This window comes from Triticum dicoccoides, chromosome 3A (genome assembly GCF_002162155.2).
Source record: "Triticum dicoccoides isolate Atlit2015 ecotype Zavitan chromosome 3A, WEW_v2.0, whole genome shotgun sequence".
Lineage (NCBI taxonomy): Eukaryota > Viridiplantae > Streptophyta > Magnoliopsida > Poales > Poaceae > Triticum > Triticum dicoccoides.
In genome coordinates this window covers 540,594,599-540,611,648 of record NC_041384.1, presented here as the reverse complement: position 1 = coordinate 540,611,648, position 17,050 = coordinate 540,594,599, and the positions used below count along the sequence as shown (strand labels likewise).

The window sequence follows — 17,050 nt, the reverse complement described above, 5'->3', positions numbered from 1 at the left end:
CATCAGAAGCCAGCAGGATTGTTACAACCATTGTCGATACCCGAATGGAAGTGGGATAAGTTAGGCATGGATTTTATCACGGGATTGCCCAGGACTCGTTCAGGCTATGACTCGATTTGGGTTGTAGTCGATCGATTGACGAAAGTAGCTCATTTCATCCCAGTAAAGACCACTTACACCAGTGCTAAGTTGGCAAAAATATACATGACCAAAATAGTATGTCTGCATGGAGTTCCAAGGAGTATCGTATCAGATAGAGGAACCCAGTTTACCTCAAAGTTCTGGAAGCAGTTGCACGAAACTTTGGGAACCAGGCTAGAATTCAGTACAGCTTTTCATCCACAAACAGATGGGCAGACCGAGAGAGTAAATCAGATTTTGGAGGATATGCTGAGAGCTTGTGCGCTAGATTATGGATCTAGTTGGGACGAAAATTTGCCATATGCAGAGTTCTCTTACAACAACAGTTACCAAACCAGTCTAAAGATGGCCCCTTTCGAAGCCTTATACGGAAGGAGGTGCAGGACACCGTTGTCGTGGGATGAAGTTGGAGACCGCCAGTTGTTTGGTCCTGACTTGATTAAGGAGTCTGAACAGAAGGTGAAATTGATTCACGATAGGCTCAAGGTAGCCCAGTCCAAACAGAAGAGTTATGCAGATTCTAAACGCAAGGAGACAGTTTACGAAGTCGGAGATAGAGCTTATCTTTGAGTATCTCCACTTCGGGGAACAAAGCGTTTTGGAGTTAAAGGGAAGTTAGCGCCATGATTTGTAGTACCATATCGAGTTTTGGAGCGTATGGGAGAAGTGGCCTACAAGTTGGAATTTCCCGAAGGATTGTTAGGAGTTCATGATGTGTTCCACATTTCTCAGTTAAAGAAGTGTCACGCGGAGATAGCTGACATACCATTGAGAGACACAGTGCCTTTGGAAACTATTCAGTTGGATAACGATTTGACCTATGAGGAGAAACCAGTTAAGATCCTTGAGTTTGCCAGCCGAGTTACCCGCAGCAAAGTTATCAAGTTTTGCAAGGTTCAGTGGAGCCACCACACGGAGGATGAAGCCACCTGGGAGCGAGAGGAAGATTTTCTCAAGGACCACCCTCACCTATTTTCTAGCCAACCCGAATCTCGAGGGCGAGATTCATCTTAAGGGGGGTAGGTTTGTAACATCCCAAATTCTCAATTTGGAATGTTATACATTAGATCATCATGCATATCATATTTTATTTGCTTTTGGGTTTTGATCCTAGAAAATTCTAAGCAACTCAAGGACCCACGGAGAGAGTTGGGGATTTCGTTATTTTCATATTTGAGTTTTCTCAAATTTTGAAAATAGGATCATTTGATTTTATTTATTTTATCATCAATTATTTCTATTACAAAAATATGAGAGAGGGAATAAAATGACTTTCCCAAAATATAGAAATATTGAGGATTTAATAATAAAATCAAATAAGATTTATTTCGGAGTTTTTCGTTGTTTTTATTTGAATTTAGGAAAAATACGTGTTTTTAAAAATTGCATTTAGGGCCCAACTAAATGTTCACTTTGTCGGGCTTGATTTTAGAAGCCCGGGAAAATTTATTTCGGGATTTTTGGAGTTCGTTTAGTATTTCTTTTTATTTTTCTTCCGAGCATAAATATTATATAAAAAACGAAACCGACCTTGGGCCGTGCCCGAGCGGGACTCCGCCCGGGGGACGCCCTTAAATAGCGCCGCACCCGAGCCCCCAGCCCATAACCGCCGCCGCCAGCCCACCCGCCCGTCGGAGCCGCCGCCGCCGCCGCGACGCGCGTCGCCCGAGGTTCGCCGCTGCCTCGAAATTTGTGCTAGTTTTAAAAAAACGATTTTTTTCGTTCGTCATTTTTCTTTTTCGTCGGATTTTCCGCGGTTATATTCTGATCACGATTTCTGATCCGATTTTCGTTTTAGTATAACTTTTCGCTCGTTTATCGGAATCAGGCGATTCAAGCGCCTGGAGTTTCGTCTCGAAACCCTCTATCCGTTTAATCAACTTGAACAAGATTTTGCTACTGTAAAATTTGACTTAGATCCAGATTACTAGAACGAAGTTGTTTTCTTTCGCCGTTTGACTTTCTTTGCTTCGTTCGATTTGATTCTTTTTGCCAACCGGAGTTCTTAAGTTGAACCTTCTGGTTAGATCTCTTATTTGAGTTTTACTCGTGCATTAGATGAGTACGTATTGTATGCTTGTTTGTTTGTCTGCGATAGAGTACCCGAAGTGTGCCGCCTGTTACTTCGAATCGTTAGGTTTCGCGGATCATCAACAAGGCAAGTAACACTTTGATCATACCTTTTCTACTACCCAGTTTTATTGCATTAGATCAATCCTCACACATTGCATGATTAGGATCTAATTAAATTGTGGGATGGGAAGTAGATGAGGTAGAACCTATTACCTGTTTATTATCAAACCTTTGGGAGTTACTTCTACGTTTGCTTATTATGCCATGCTATGCTAGTAGACGTGGATTGGGTGAGTGATATCCATGACAGATGTGAGATTGATAATTAATGGTTTATCTAAGGTGGCAACTTAAACACACATCTGGGTGGATTGAGGCACCTGGGTATTCCAGGACTTGCCTGTTTTCTTTTGGACCGCCACCCAGGCTCAAAGGGATCATAAGACTATTCATACTAGAAACTTCCGTGTGCAGCCACAAGCTATTATGGGCTCTAGCATAGTTGACTAAGTTGTGCGAACTCTTACAATGGTAGACTAGCACATGTAGGGGATGTAGGTGGTACGGTCTACCCGATCGTAAGGTGCTAGCGCTTCTGAAAGACTATGTCTCGGTCATCCGTCTTCTCAAACACCATGTAGTGCGAGAAAAACAAATGGAGGCGATCGAGTCTTGTGGGGAAAAGTGCGCAAACCTCTACAGAGTGTAATAAACTAATCATGGTTAGCCGTGTCCCCGGTTATGGACATCTTGAGTATCTAGTACTTGGATTATCATGTGGATCTCATCATGTTACTTTAATTAATATTGTTGGGTTTTAATGATGTTACTTAATTGGGATTAAGAATGCTGTCAACCATTCTCAATGTTTAACAACCACCTTGATAGTAATTAAAATTTTATTCCTTTGAAGTAGGGAAAAATTGGCTTTACGCAAAAACTGTAACCATAGAGCTTTCCACCAGCCAAATATGCATATAGTATAGTTGTTGCATTCCATTACTCTCTATGTGTTACCTTGCCAGCATATTCCATGTGCTGACCCGTTTTCGGGCTGCAACGTTAATGTTGCAGACTTTTCAGACGACAATTAAGGAGTTTTTAGGTCGTGGTTCTATACTCAGTGGTGCCGTTGGAGTTGATGGACTCACTTATCTTCCAAGCCTTCCGCTGTTATCGTTATTATATGGCCTTAAGACATATTTATTGTAATAAGTTCTCTTTTGAGACACTCGATGTAATAAGTGTGTGATTGCTACTCTGCTATAAATCCTCCAAGTACTGTGTGGTGTCAGCATTACTGATCCAGGGATGACACCGGAGCACAGAGATCAGACTGTTTGAGGTCTGGTTGCTACATTGGAACGCCTTCTAGGTAAAGGTGGATCATATTTAATCCCATCATTATCAAGATTCATATTGCAAAACAAAGATTTAATATGGGACACATCAATAACTTTTAGATCTTCATCTTTATTTTCATAGGAGCTAGAAGAACGCGCTCTCATAAAGGCATCTTTCGTAGCACGCATCCTAGCGGTTCTTTCTTTGCACTCATCAATGGAAATTCTCATGGCTTTGAGAGACTCATTGATATCATGCTTAGGAGGAATAGATCTAAGCTTTAAAGAATCAACATCAAGAGAAATTCTATCAACGTTCCTAGCCAATTCATCAACTTTAAGCAATTTCTCTTCAAGCAAAGCATTGAAATTCTTTTGCGAATTCATATACTCTTTAACACTAGTCTCAAATTCATAGGGCATCTTATTGAAATTTCCATAAGAATTGTTGTAGGAATTACCATAATTATTAGAGGGATTACTAGGAAAAGGCCTAGGATTAAAATTTCCTCTATAAGCGTTGTTACCAAAATTATTCCTACCAACAAAATTCACATCCATAGATTCGTTATTATTATCAATCAAAGTAGACAAAGGCATATCATTAGGATCCGAAGAAACACTTTTAGTGGCAAATACTTTCATAAGTTCATCCATCTTTCCACTCAAAACATTAATTTCTTCTATAGCATGCACCTTTTTATTAGTAGATCTTTCGGTGTGCCATTGAGAATAATTAAACATAATATTATCTAGGAGTTTAGTAGCTTCTCCTAAAGTGATTTCCATAAAAGTGCCTCCCGCGGTCGAATCTAAAAGATTTCTAGAAGCAAAATTCAATCTGGCATAAAAGTTTTGTATAATCATCCAAAGATTCAAACCATGAGTGGGACAATTATGTATCATTAATTTCATCCTCTCCCAAGATTGTGCAACATGTTCATGATCAAGTTGCTTAAAATTCATAATATCATTTCTAAGGGACATGATTTTAGCAGGAGGAAAATACTTAGAGATAAAAGCATCTTTGCACTTATTCCATGAATCAATACTATTTTTAGGCAAAGACGAAAACCACACTTTAGCACGATCTCTAAGCGAAAAAGGAAATAGGTTCAGTTTAACAATATCATTATCAACATCCCTCTTCTTTTGCATGTCACACAAATCAACAAAGCTATTTAGATGGGTAGCGAAATCTTCACTAGGAAGGTCAGCGAATTGATCTTTCATAACAAGATTCAACATAGCAGCATTAATCTCACAAGATTCAGCATCATTAAGAGGAGCAATCGGAGTGCTAAGAAAATCATTATTGTTGGTATTGGTAAAGTCACACAATTAGGTATTATCTTGAGCCATCGTGACAAACAAGCAAACCAACAAGCAAGCAAACAAGCAAAGAGCGAAAAGAGGCAAACGGAAAAGAGAGGGTGAATAAAACGGCAAGGGTGAAGTGGGGGAGAGGAAAACGAGAGGCAAATGGCAAATAATGTAGTGCGAGGGAGATGAGTTTGTGATGGGTACTTGGTATGGCTTGACTTGAGCGTAGACTCCCCGGCAATGGCGCAGAAATCCTTCTTGCTACCTCTTGAGCACTGTGTTGGTTTTCCCTTAAAGAGGAAAGGGTGATGCAGTAAAGTAGCGTCAGTATTTCCCTCAGTTTTGAGAACCAAGGTATCAATCCAGTAGGAGGCCACGCACGAGTCCCTCGCACCTGCACAAACAAACAAGAACCTCGCAACCAACGCGATAAAGGGGTTGTCAATCCCTTCACGGTCTCTTACGAGAGTGAGATCTGATAGAGATGATAGATAATATTTTTGGTATTTTTGTATTATAAAGATGCAAAGTAAAATAAAGCAAAGTAAACGGCAAGTAAATAGCAAAGTATTGGAAGATTAATATGATGGAAAATAGACCCGGGGGGGCATAGGTTTCACTAGTGGCTTTTCTCAAGATAGCATAAGTATATGCGATGGGTGAACGAATTACTGTCAAGCAATTGATAGAATTGAGCATAGTTATGAGAATATCTAGGTATGATCATGTATATAGGCATCACGTCCGAAACAAGTAGACCGAAATGATTCTGCATCTACTACTATTACTCCACACATCGACCGCTATCCAGCATGCATCTAGAGTATTAAGTTCATGAAGAACAGAGTAATGCATTAAGAAAGATGACATGATGTAGAGGGATAAACTCATGCAATATGATATAAACCCCATCTTTTTATCCTCGATGGCAACAATACAATACGTGCCTTGCTGCCCCTACTGTCACTGGGAAAGGACACCGCGAGATTGAACCCAAAGCTAAGCACTTCTCCCATTGAAAGAAAGATCAATCTAGTAGGCCAAACCAAACTGATAATTCAAAGAGACTTGCAAAGATAACCAATCATACATAAAAGAATTCAGATTTGACTCAAATATCGTTCATAGATAATCTTTATCATAAACCCACAATTCATCGGATCTCGACAAACACACCGCAAAAGAAGATTACATCGAATAGATCTCCACAAGAGAGGGGGAGAACATTGTATTGAGATCCAAAAAGAGAGAAGAAGCCATCTAGCTAATAACTATAGACCCGAAGGTCTGAGGTAAACCACTCACACTTCATCGGAGAGGCCTTGGAGATGATGTAGAGTCCCTCCGTGATCAATGCCCCTTCTGGCGGAACTTCGGAACAGGCCCCAAGATGGGATCTCGTAGGTACAGAAAGTTGCGGCGGTGGAATTAGGTTTTTGGCTCCGTATCTGATCGTTTGGGGGTACATAGGTATATATAGGAGGAAGAAGTATGTCGGTGGAGCAACGAGGGGCCCACGAGGGTGGAGGGCGTGCCTGGGAGGGTAGGCGCGCCCCCCTACCTCGTGCCTTCCTCGTTGATTACTTTACGTAGGGTCCAAGTCCGCTAGATCACGTTCGTTCCGAAAATCACGTTCCTGAAGGTTTTGTTTCGTTTGGACTCCGTTTGATATTCTTTTTCTGCGAAACTCTGAAATAGGCAAAAAACATCAATTCTGGGCTAGGCCTCCGGTTAATAGGTTAGTCCCAAAAGTAATATAAAAGTGTATAATAAAGCCCAATAATGTCCAAAACAGAATATAATATAGCATGAAGCAATCAAAAATTATAGATACGTTGGAGACGTATCAGAAGACCACACCTTTGTCCTCTTTGAATTGGGGGGTGGGGGTCGCACATCTCCATCACGAAGCACTTGGAACCAATATCCTGGGATAAACTTTAGTAACCGATATTAGTTCAACTAACCACATTGTCATCACACCAAAATATAGCATAAGTGCCACCTGCACTTTCACAAGCCATTAAGCAACACCTCATCCCCTTTTAATAGTATTAGTTGTCCTATGGACTCAATGTGATCTTGGATCACTAAAACAAAGATGAAGAGTGTTGATCTTTTGCCAATATGTGTCCTTAGCATTTTGAAGGGGTTCCACATTCTCTTGGCCTTTCCATGCTGTTGTTGAACTTGTTTGAAATACACCAGATAAGAGCATTAGTCCAACAAAAGATATGTTGACATTAATTACCAAAATCACCCAGGGAGAACTTGTGCTTTCAGTCTCCCCCTTTTTGTAATTGTTGACAACATATGTCAAAACTTTAGGTAAATGATATGAAGAGTAACAAGTAAGCTTAGGAGAAACATGTAACATGCATAAACTCCCCCTATATGTATGCAATCATGTGAAGATAGATTATACTAACAAGTGAATGCATAACATGACAGAGCAAACAAAGAGTTACATGTATCTTGGCTATATGCATCAGAGCAAAAGATATGATTGAGAAACTTACCTCCATGTTTATGAATCCCTCTTGCAAACAATATGTACAACAATAAGAGATCATCATGCACATGAGTGTGATGCATATACTTACCTTGTGGTCTTGATCTGACTTTGAGAGAGTGTACTTGAGAAAACAGGGTTAAATAACACAAGAACACTCCAAGTAAGGCAGTTTTGGGGAACCACAAGAATACCAAGACTGGGATGACATGTGATGGGTGAGTATTATAAGTACTTCATTTAGATATAGACATGTCCCTAGAGGTTTAACGATATGCAATAAATTCCAAGGATTTTTCTCCCCTTAGGCATAGACTCTTTCTCCCCCGAATCTGATATTGGATAATGGGAGAAGGTAGGCTGATACAAAATCAGAGCAAATAAAATAGCAACAAGAATTTTCGATGGCAATAGCTAGGATCAAACATATTGACATGTATTTCCCCTCTTAAAGACATGTGACTTCTCTCCTTTTTGTTAACAGGCATCTGTGGAAGAGCTTAGATGTGCTCATTTGATAAGCTTTGATGTACTCTCTCCCCCTTTGACATCAATTTCCAAGAAGGGTACTTCTAGAGCATGAGCCAAGTAGGTGTGGTCCTTGAGAGTAGGACTGGGCGTTCGGTTCCCCCGAACCGATCGGTTCAGTTTTTCGGTCTATTAAATATTTCGGTTTTTGAAAAGTACTGACCGATCAGTTAATGTAAAATAAGCTAACCGAGCATTCTATGAACCGAGAATTCGGTTTGGTCATCGGTTCTGACCAAACAACACCCAAAAATATTTAATGCTTTATTCTGAATGTACAGTGGCTGTGTTACATAGCGTACTTGATTGACCCTCTTCAAGCAGGGATCACTATTTTATTCTGATGTATATAGTGCATGTAGGTTGTAGCTCTGCACCTTTGTCTACTAGACTGAAACCAGATAAGATTCAATAATACAAACAATATAGTATAGCATGGAATAATTTTAGATAGGAAAAGAAACCATGAATACGAGTATACATGGATTGAAACAGAGGACCTATGGCAGGAGTGTCTTGTGGGTTGTAGATGTGGTTGTACTTCAGGTGCGACCTATGGTGAATCGGAGGGAAGCGGCTGCATGGCGCCACCAATGCTGTCGGCGATGCCACTGCTGGTCCATCTCCGACAAGTCGGCTAGGATTTGGAGCGCCTCATCTCCGGTGAATAATCTGCTGTCGGTCGTACATCAAACTATATGAAGGATGCGACCATCAGGAACGCCAGGAAGGGCTAGAACACCATGAATCGGCCATTAAACTTCATGCGGGGGGTGGCGGGTGGGGTCAGGCTCACGATGAAAGATGCACTACGCACTTCTTTCTAGGGCATCGCACTACACACAGGCTGAGAGGTAATCAAGCGCATGCACATGGGCCTGGCCTTTGTTTTACTCGATGTTCGGTTAGTTCGGTTGCTCGAGGGATTAACCTGAATTCACTGAACTAATTTCGGTTTTCTACAGATTAAAACCGACTGTATGAATGAAGTTTACGGTTTCGGTGTATTCGGCTTTGGTGCCGGTTATTTCGGTTTGGGAAATCGGTTTTCGGGTTATATGCCCAGCCCTACTTGAGAGTCACTACAAAGCAGTAGGTAGCTTATGATGTTGATAGAGGGAAGAATCATTGAGTAGAGCTGAAGAGAATAGGCGGTAAGAATGGGAAAAACATTTTTCTCAAAGTTGAAATCGGTGACGCTGATACTGTTTCCGTCGGTGACGCTGATACTGTTTTCGTCGGTGACGCTGATACTGTTTCCGTCGGTGACTCTAGTATGACAGAATCATGGAGGGTGCTTATTGGTGAGACTGGGCTAGTCCATGTCGGTTGTACCGATGAACTATATACAAGGAATCCTTGTATTTCGGTCGAGCCGATAGGTTTGGATCGGAGGGACCGAGTTCAACGCAGAGTAAAGATTTTGTCAACTCAGCTCACTTAGCAAATGAAATCTCACAAGGATTTGCAAGGAATTAACAGAAAGATTTGCAATGAATTAAACATAGATGAAGAACACAAACTAAATGGATCTAGATGAAGTTTTTTTGTTTTAGAGGGACTCAAGAGCAAAAGAAACAAAAAGAGAGATCAACTAAGCAAAGGAACACTAGAGAACTTCATCTAGAAAGGGTCGGCGACAAGGTCACCTATGTTAGAGTATATTGACTTAGGAGTCAAGTGAGATCACTTGATCATAGGTAATACTCATTATTTAAGCTCAAAATGGGGTTACCATTTTTCGTTTAAGCATTTTGATGTATTCACATCTTGTTGAGTTGCTTTGTCTCATGTCTTGTAGTAAAGCTTCTCTAAGATGGAATGACATACCTTGGGGTGTGGTGTTCATCTTGATCATGTAGTCAAATTTGTGTTGGATGCTCAAGGTTGATGTAGTTGGGAACACCCTTTAGAGTTGAAGTTCATCTTCCTACATGGGTTAATCTTGCAAGGAAGAGCACTTGTGTATCCAAATTGACAAACATGAAATTTTACGTATGGAGATAGTTAAAGGATATGGTGAGTGAGTTCATGCTTCCTTGAGATCAACATCTAAACTATAGGGACTTGGTGATGTAAAATTGCTTGGGATATGAGTGACTTGCAATTTCTTAGATTGAGACTCATCCAAGTGCCTACAAGGGTTAGATAAGATGCAAGGGTACAAGTGTAGATCCAAGACATATGATCATTATCATAAGAGAAATGTTAAGGATGTCACAAAAGGCTCACGCCTTGCATGTATCCAAATGGAGCTTCTACTCTAGTTTGAGGAACCAATGATATTCAATTCACCTCTCAAACGACAAAATACTTTCTCGTCAAGCGGTTTGGTGAATATATCCGCCAATTGCTTATCGGTTCGAACATGCTTAAGATTGATATCTCCTTTAGCAACATGATCCCAAATGAAATGATGACAAACTTCAATGTGCTTAGTTCGAGAATGTTGCATGGGATTGTGAGCAATCTTAATAGCACTTTCATTATCACAAAGCAATGGAACATGTTTCACATGTATCCCATAATCCTTAAGAATTTGGGTCATCCAAAGTTATTGAGCACAACATGATCCGGTGGCAATGTATTCCGCTTCGGCAGTGGATAAGGATACCGAGTTTTGTTTCTTGGAGGACCAATATGATAACCCACAAGTATAGGGGATCGCAATAGTTTTCAAGGGTAGAGTATTCAACCCAAATTTATTGATTCGACATAAGGGGAGCCAAAGAATATTCTCAAGTATTAGCAGTTGAGTTGTCAATTCAACCACACCTGGAAAACTTAATATCTACAGCAAACTATTTAGTAGCCAAAATAATATGGAAGTAACGGTAACGGTGGCAAAAGTAATTAGCAGTTTTGTAGTAATTGTAAAAGTGGTAACGGAAAAGTAACTAAGCAAAGATCAATATGTGAAAAGCTCATAGGCATTGGATCGGTGATGGATAATTATGTCGGATGCGATTCCTCATGCAACAGTTATAACATAGGGTGACACAGAACTAGCTCCAGTTCGTCGATGTAATGTAGGCATGTATTCCGAATATAGTCATACGTGCTTATGGAAAAGAACTTGCATGACATCTTTTGTCCTACCCTCCCGTGGCAGCGGGGTCCTATTAGAAACTAAGGGATATTAAGTCCTCATTTTAATAGAGTACCGGACCAAAGCATTAACACTTAGTGAATACATGAACTCCTCAAACTACGGTCATCACCGGGAGTGGTCCCGATTATTGTCACTTCGGGGTTGACGGATCATAACACATAGTAGGTGACTATTGACTTGCAAGATAGGATCAAGAACTCACATATATTCATGAAAAGATAATAGGTTCAGATCTGAATTCATGGCACTTGGTCCCTAGTGACAAGCATTAAGCATAGCAAATTCATAGCAACATCAATCTCAGAACATAATGGATACTAGGGATCAAACCATGCAAGTTAGAGTCCAAAACAAAGGCAAAAGTGTTTGGAAAAGTAGATACGATGGAGACGTATCAACTCCTCAAGCTTAAACCTTTGCTTGTCCTCAAGCAATTCAGTTGACAAACTAAAAGTGATAAAGAAAAACTTTTACAAACTCTGTTTGCTCTTGTTGTAAATATGTAAAGCCAGCATTCAAGTTTTCAACAAAGATCTTATATTTACTAATTGGAGGCGCCATTAAAGTTACCATGTTAATTCTAGAAAACCATATAAAAACATCCGTAGGATCTCAAATCTACGATTTGGATCAAATAACATATCAAATAGTTTTTACTCAAAAAAAACAGATCAAAGAGTTTTTACTAATAAAACAGATAAAGAGTTATGCCTTTCCACGTTTAAAAATCAAAGAGTTTTTACTCCAACGTTTTCCACCTTGCTGTGTGAAAAAGGGAATCCTCAGCCCATTATTTTTTCCTAAAAAAAGACTCCTCCGTTCGTCTCTTACCATTAGTACATCACGTACGATCTCTCTATATGGGAAAAGAAGCCTAATGTCATCCCCGCTCAAGCTTAACCATATGATCAATTTGGAGCCTCAAATGATTATTTGGACGACTAGGATTTAATCTATCCCTAATAATAAAGCACGAATTGACTCCATGGGTTCACCGTCATAATACATTTTCTTCTTATGTCATAATACGCTTTACGATTTGTATAGATAAAATTGTAATATAAACAAGGTGGTAGTATTCTAACTTGCTCATAAATTCGTCTATAACAGTTTTCGTCCGTCCTTTGATTTGTAAAAAGAAATAAACCAGCACGGGCTCTCCTCCTCGATGCCTACAGGCACGGCGCCGCCGCGCGGCCGATCTTCTTCCCCGGCCCTTTGCAATTCTGTCTCCTTCCCCTCTCCATCTGCCCAAATCTTCTCCTGCGCCACCCTGAGCCTTCTCGGTCTCCAACCAGCTCCTGCAATCTTCAAGCCCGCCGGCACCCAATCCGCCTACAATCTTCAAGCCCGCCGGCCCCAAAAGTAACCAGCGGTCGATTCGAGTGATCCCGCTAGGAATCCATGGGATTTGAGGTAGATTTCCTAGGAGAGCGAGTAGGAAGGGTGATGGTGGGGTTCATGGGGAAGATGAAAAAGCAGAAGGTGATCCACGGCCCGCACGCGATGCCGAGCCACCGCGGGCCTCCTCCCCTGCCGCTCGCCGCCATGCCAGGACGGCGTACTGGGCCTTGCCGGACGCCGAGGACAAGCGAGACAATGGCCATCCACCCTGGGCCAAGGTGTGTGTGCCTGAAAATCTTTTCTCACTGTACAATTTCTCCGTCTCGATTCTTCCATACGGTGTGGGCTGCCTTGGCATAGACGGTGACTGGCTCGAGTGTGGAGGACAAGCACAGAGCGACCAACGGCGATAACTATGCTCGGGCAGATGGATTCCGCCGCGGTGGAGTTCGAGGTATGTAATATATCCTTGCTTGATTCATCTTCATCATACATGCATGCCGTGACATATTGATTATGGGTCGATCTGACTCTTTGTGCCATGCTAATTAAATCATTGATTGTTACATTGTCCTGATATGATTTGCATGGCTGCATGATGCAATAGATACGAACAGGAGAACAGTAGCTGTGATGACTCAACAAGATGGAAGTGCGGGACAAGGGATGAGTGCAATCGGCTCAAGTAAACTCCTCATGTACACCGTCTGGCATCAGTTCCAGTTGCGCCCGAAGCTTTCAATCTTGCTGCTCCACTTAGTTTGCCGAAACACTGTCGGCGTGTGCTCCATCCAAGGTACGCCATCGTCCAATTCTATCACCAGTTTTGAACTTTAAACTAATGACTAAGGGGTCGGAGTGGCCAGGCCTGAAAGTTCAAGGAAGATTCAGCTTAGATCTGAATTCCTTTGTATTGCCTACAATGTTATAGCTTAAATTCTGCTAATAAATTTCTACAAATGATATTCGAAACAATTTCTTAGAGATGGGTTGTGCACAAGGATGCACATTGTAGATCTGTTAACTTAAGTTTTGAATAATGAGATATGTTCATATGCTTTGCTCACTATTATTCCTAATTTTCTCTGGACAGAAAGACTGAAGTTTATTGCTTTTGTTCAGCCGAATGCTACTTGATCAGTACTTAACCAAGATTGGCAGCCATTATAGCTGGTGTAGAACTCAGATATACACATTGAATGTTCCGATATGCCAAAATAAACACATTAGAATCTTTTTAATTATATTCCTACTATTTTTTCGAGATTGCTCTGCGGTTGCTAATTTTTATGTTCTGCTATACTACTATTGCATATAGAGAGAGATGAGAGAGGAGAGCAGCAGCCCGCTGCTGCATTTTGTTCATTCTGCTGCTTGGTTACTACACATCTATAGAGAACACAGAGAAGGCTGCTGCTTGCTGATTACAATTGCTTCATGATATGTACATATCCTCATGTATGCTGCTGCTAGGTACCCTTGATCATGGTGACAAGGAATCGATGCTGCAGCGGTAGGGATCTCGTGGCCATGGAGTGGCAGCCGCTATGTACATACATAACTCCAGCGAGTCATGGTGAGGAGACTTTGATCTTTACATGTTAGATTCAGAGTGGATATACGTTACTACATGTAGGCCCCATATGCCATACGAGTTCCTCCATTTTTTTATGTTAGCTGATGAGCTTTCTTCTCCACTCTACACAGATTGGTCCTGCATGATGCATCCATGGCTTAGGATAAGAAATGACTGTTTCCATCTAAATGTTATTCATTTATTATTATTTTTTTCTAAATCAATTGAGGAGAACATATAAAGAAAAAACAAGTTACTCATCTGATTCATTTGCAAAATTCAGTACTCCCTCCGTTCGAAAATACTTGTCATTGAAATGAATGTATCTAGATGTATTTTAGTTCTAGATACATCCATTTTCATTCATTTTGATGACAAGTATTTCCGGACGGAGGGAATTCTTTCTTATACTGCTCTGTTTTAGGAGATGGAATAAAGAGAAAAAGAAATTTCTTAAACATACAAATTCAGATTCTCAAAAGAAAAGTAATAGTAACAAAGCATTTTTTATTTTCTATAATAGTTTTTATTACGATTCACATATTTTATCTTCGTAGATTCTAGAAGTTCTTAAGCTTACTATGAAAAAACGGAAGTTTCTTTTATAAGGTTCAGTAGCTGCTTCATGTTGTACTGATTAGTTTCCATTAATTTGAAAAAAATTAGCTCACGTTGCTCTCTTTAGCTGCCATTTGCACTTGAAGGTCAGGATCGAGGCAGGAGGTGAGGAAGTGGGGATCAGGCTGTAAGCTAGGGTTAAGAAGGCAGTTTTTATTTTCTATAATATGTTTTTATTACGATTCACATATTTTTATCTTTGTAAATTCTACAAGTTCTTAAGCTCACTATGAAAAAACAGAAGTTTCTTTTATAAGGTTCAGTAGCTACTTCATGTTGTACTGATTAGTTTCTAATAATTTGAAAAAAAATTAGCTCACGTTGCTCTCTTTAGCTGCCATTTGCAATTGAAGGTCAGGATCGAGGCAGGAGGTGAGGAAGTGGGGATCGGGCTGTGAGCTAGGGTTAACAAGGCAGTTTTTATTTTCTATAATATGTTTTTATTACGATTCAAATAATTTATCTTTATAGATTCTACAAGTTCTTAAGCTCACTATGAAAAAACATAAGTTTCTTTTATAAGGTTCAGTAGCCGCTTCATGTTGTACTGATTAGTTTCTATTAATTTGAAGAAAATTAGCTCACGTTGCTCTCTTTAGCTGCCATTTGCACTTGAAGGTCAAGATCGAGGCAGGAGGTGAGGAAGTGGGGTTGGGCTGTGAGCTAGGGTTATGGGGCTGGCTGGGCCTTAGGTGGGACAGCCTGGCCAGTTGGCCCAGCTGGCTGGCTGGCTGCTGCTCAAAACAAGTTCGTTGTATATAGCTTTTCCCTTGCCGATAGCTCGATCTGATTTTTTCATGTCTATGCTATAGAAGAGCTTGTAGTATTCAAATGTAGTTTCTCACACAATAGTACTGGGCGCACTCATTGTTAAAGTCAGTTGTAGTGTAAGAAAATCAAAGAAAACATGTGTGAATAATGAATGAGATGACATACCTTTTAGATGTTCTTCAATAATTTTTGTTCTACTCTTTATTTATAAGGTGACAAATAATTGCGTGTAGTAGTGTTCTGTGCGGTTTTAGCAAGCACATGCGTTTGCGTTTTTATTATTATTATTATTATCTTTAAACATAATACAAATGCAGACGCTTGTACATATGAACATACATTCGCCCTTATGAACGGACACACGCACATCCTATCCATATGAGCACCTCTGATAGAATGAACTGACACATCATTTTGAGAGTGATGAAGTTACCACAGACGCGTTCATAGTCGATGGGAACGTCTAGCTCCCACTGAATGCACATAGCTAAAATGCCTGAAATAAATCCAGAAAAATACGAGCACCAGTGACAAATCTAGAATTTGAACTCTGGTGGGCTATGGTTATTACTGTCCTCCTAACTATCTAATCATAGGTTGATTTCCATATTTTAATTATTTTCTACCCGTTGCAACGCACGGGCCCTTTTGCTAGTGATATATAAAAGCATACTTGCTCAAACTTAGCAGTTCATATACATTTAGAGTCTTCATTGGATGGCCCTAAAGAGTCATGCATGGTACATGAGGAAACATGTAAGCTAAGACCACCTAAAATCTACATTTGTATAGACAAAAAAAATAAAAGAAAATCTGCAAAAAAAAATCCGGAAACGTGCTAATCCAGTTACCCATGCATCCAGGGTTGACCATTTTATCATTATACCACAGATAAATGTACGTTTCTTCCTTTTGTTAAAGATCAGCGTACAATATTGTGGTGTATTGCACATACATCCAGGTACAACAAGCTAACTGTTCTTTTATATGCAAAAATAATAATTGCTCTAATAAAAAATACGTACACTTTCTCTTCCAGAAAACACGACGTAACAATCTTTTATTTTTTGCCACAAACCACTTACACAATCACAATGCAAGTACGCCTGCATATAATACCAATCTATCCATAAATCGCATTTACAAATATTTTGCGCTCTCTCAAATTTGTATGTGCTATGCGCTTAGTGTTTTCTTAAAATAGAAAGAAAGTAGTGCAAAAACTTTCTACATCGAAGTGGAAAATACACGTAATAATTAAATCCTTGATTATAACTAATTATAAATCGCTAAACGGGGGAAAGTGTGTCAGAAAACCACCAACTTGAGAAGTATGGGTTTACACTTAAGTTCAATAATAAAGATATTTAATGAACATTCACATAAGAATGTGAGATTGTGAATTCAGTAAGAATAACACGTAAGTTCATAAAGTAACCAAAAAGAAGGGTTGTGCCAATGTCTAAATTTATGGTATACGGCGTCGCTAGATAAAGCTATAGATCATAGGCTAGAATACAAGCTAGCTGTAACCGGCCAAAGAAAGGCTTGCCATCACTTTTCTGGATGGCACAGTTGACCTGTCAGAAGCATATTCTAAACTCAAATCATTTTTTAAATTATAAGTAGATGTTACACTTCCAAAAAGTTCAAGAGGTTTCAATTATCGAAATATTGCATCTCACCTTAGAAAAACATACGACCTGTCT

The 17,050-nt window shown here is 40.0% G+C and overlaps 1 long non-coding RNA gene across 2 annotated transcripts; it reads left to right on the top strand.

Moving 5' to 3' along the window:
* Window positions 1-12,191: 12,191 nt before the first annotated feature.
* Window positions 12,192-15,524, top strand: LOC119269051. 2 transcript variants are annotated; one of them, XR_005133423.1, is made up of 4 exons: window positions 12,192-12,654; window positions 12,737-12,830; window positions 12,984-13,172; window positions 13,850-15,524. It is a non-coding gene; the product is annotated as an uncharacterized LOC119269051 (long non-coding RNA). The 2 variants fall into 2 exon arrangements; XR_005133422.1 differs by having other exon boundaries at window positions 12,192-12,830.
* Window positions 15,525-17,050: the final 1,526 nt, after the last annotated feature.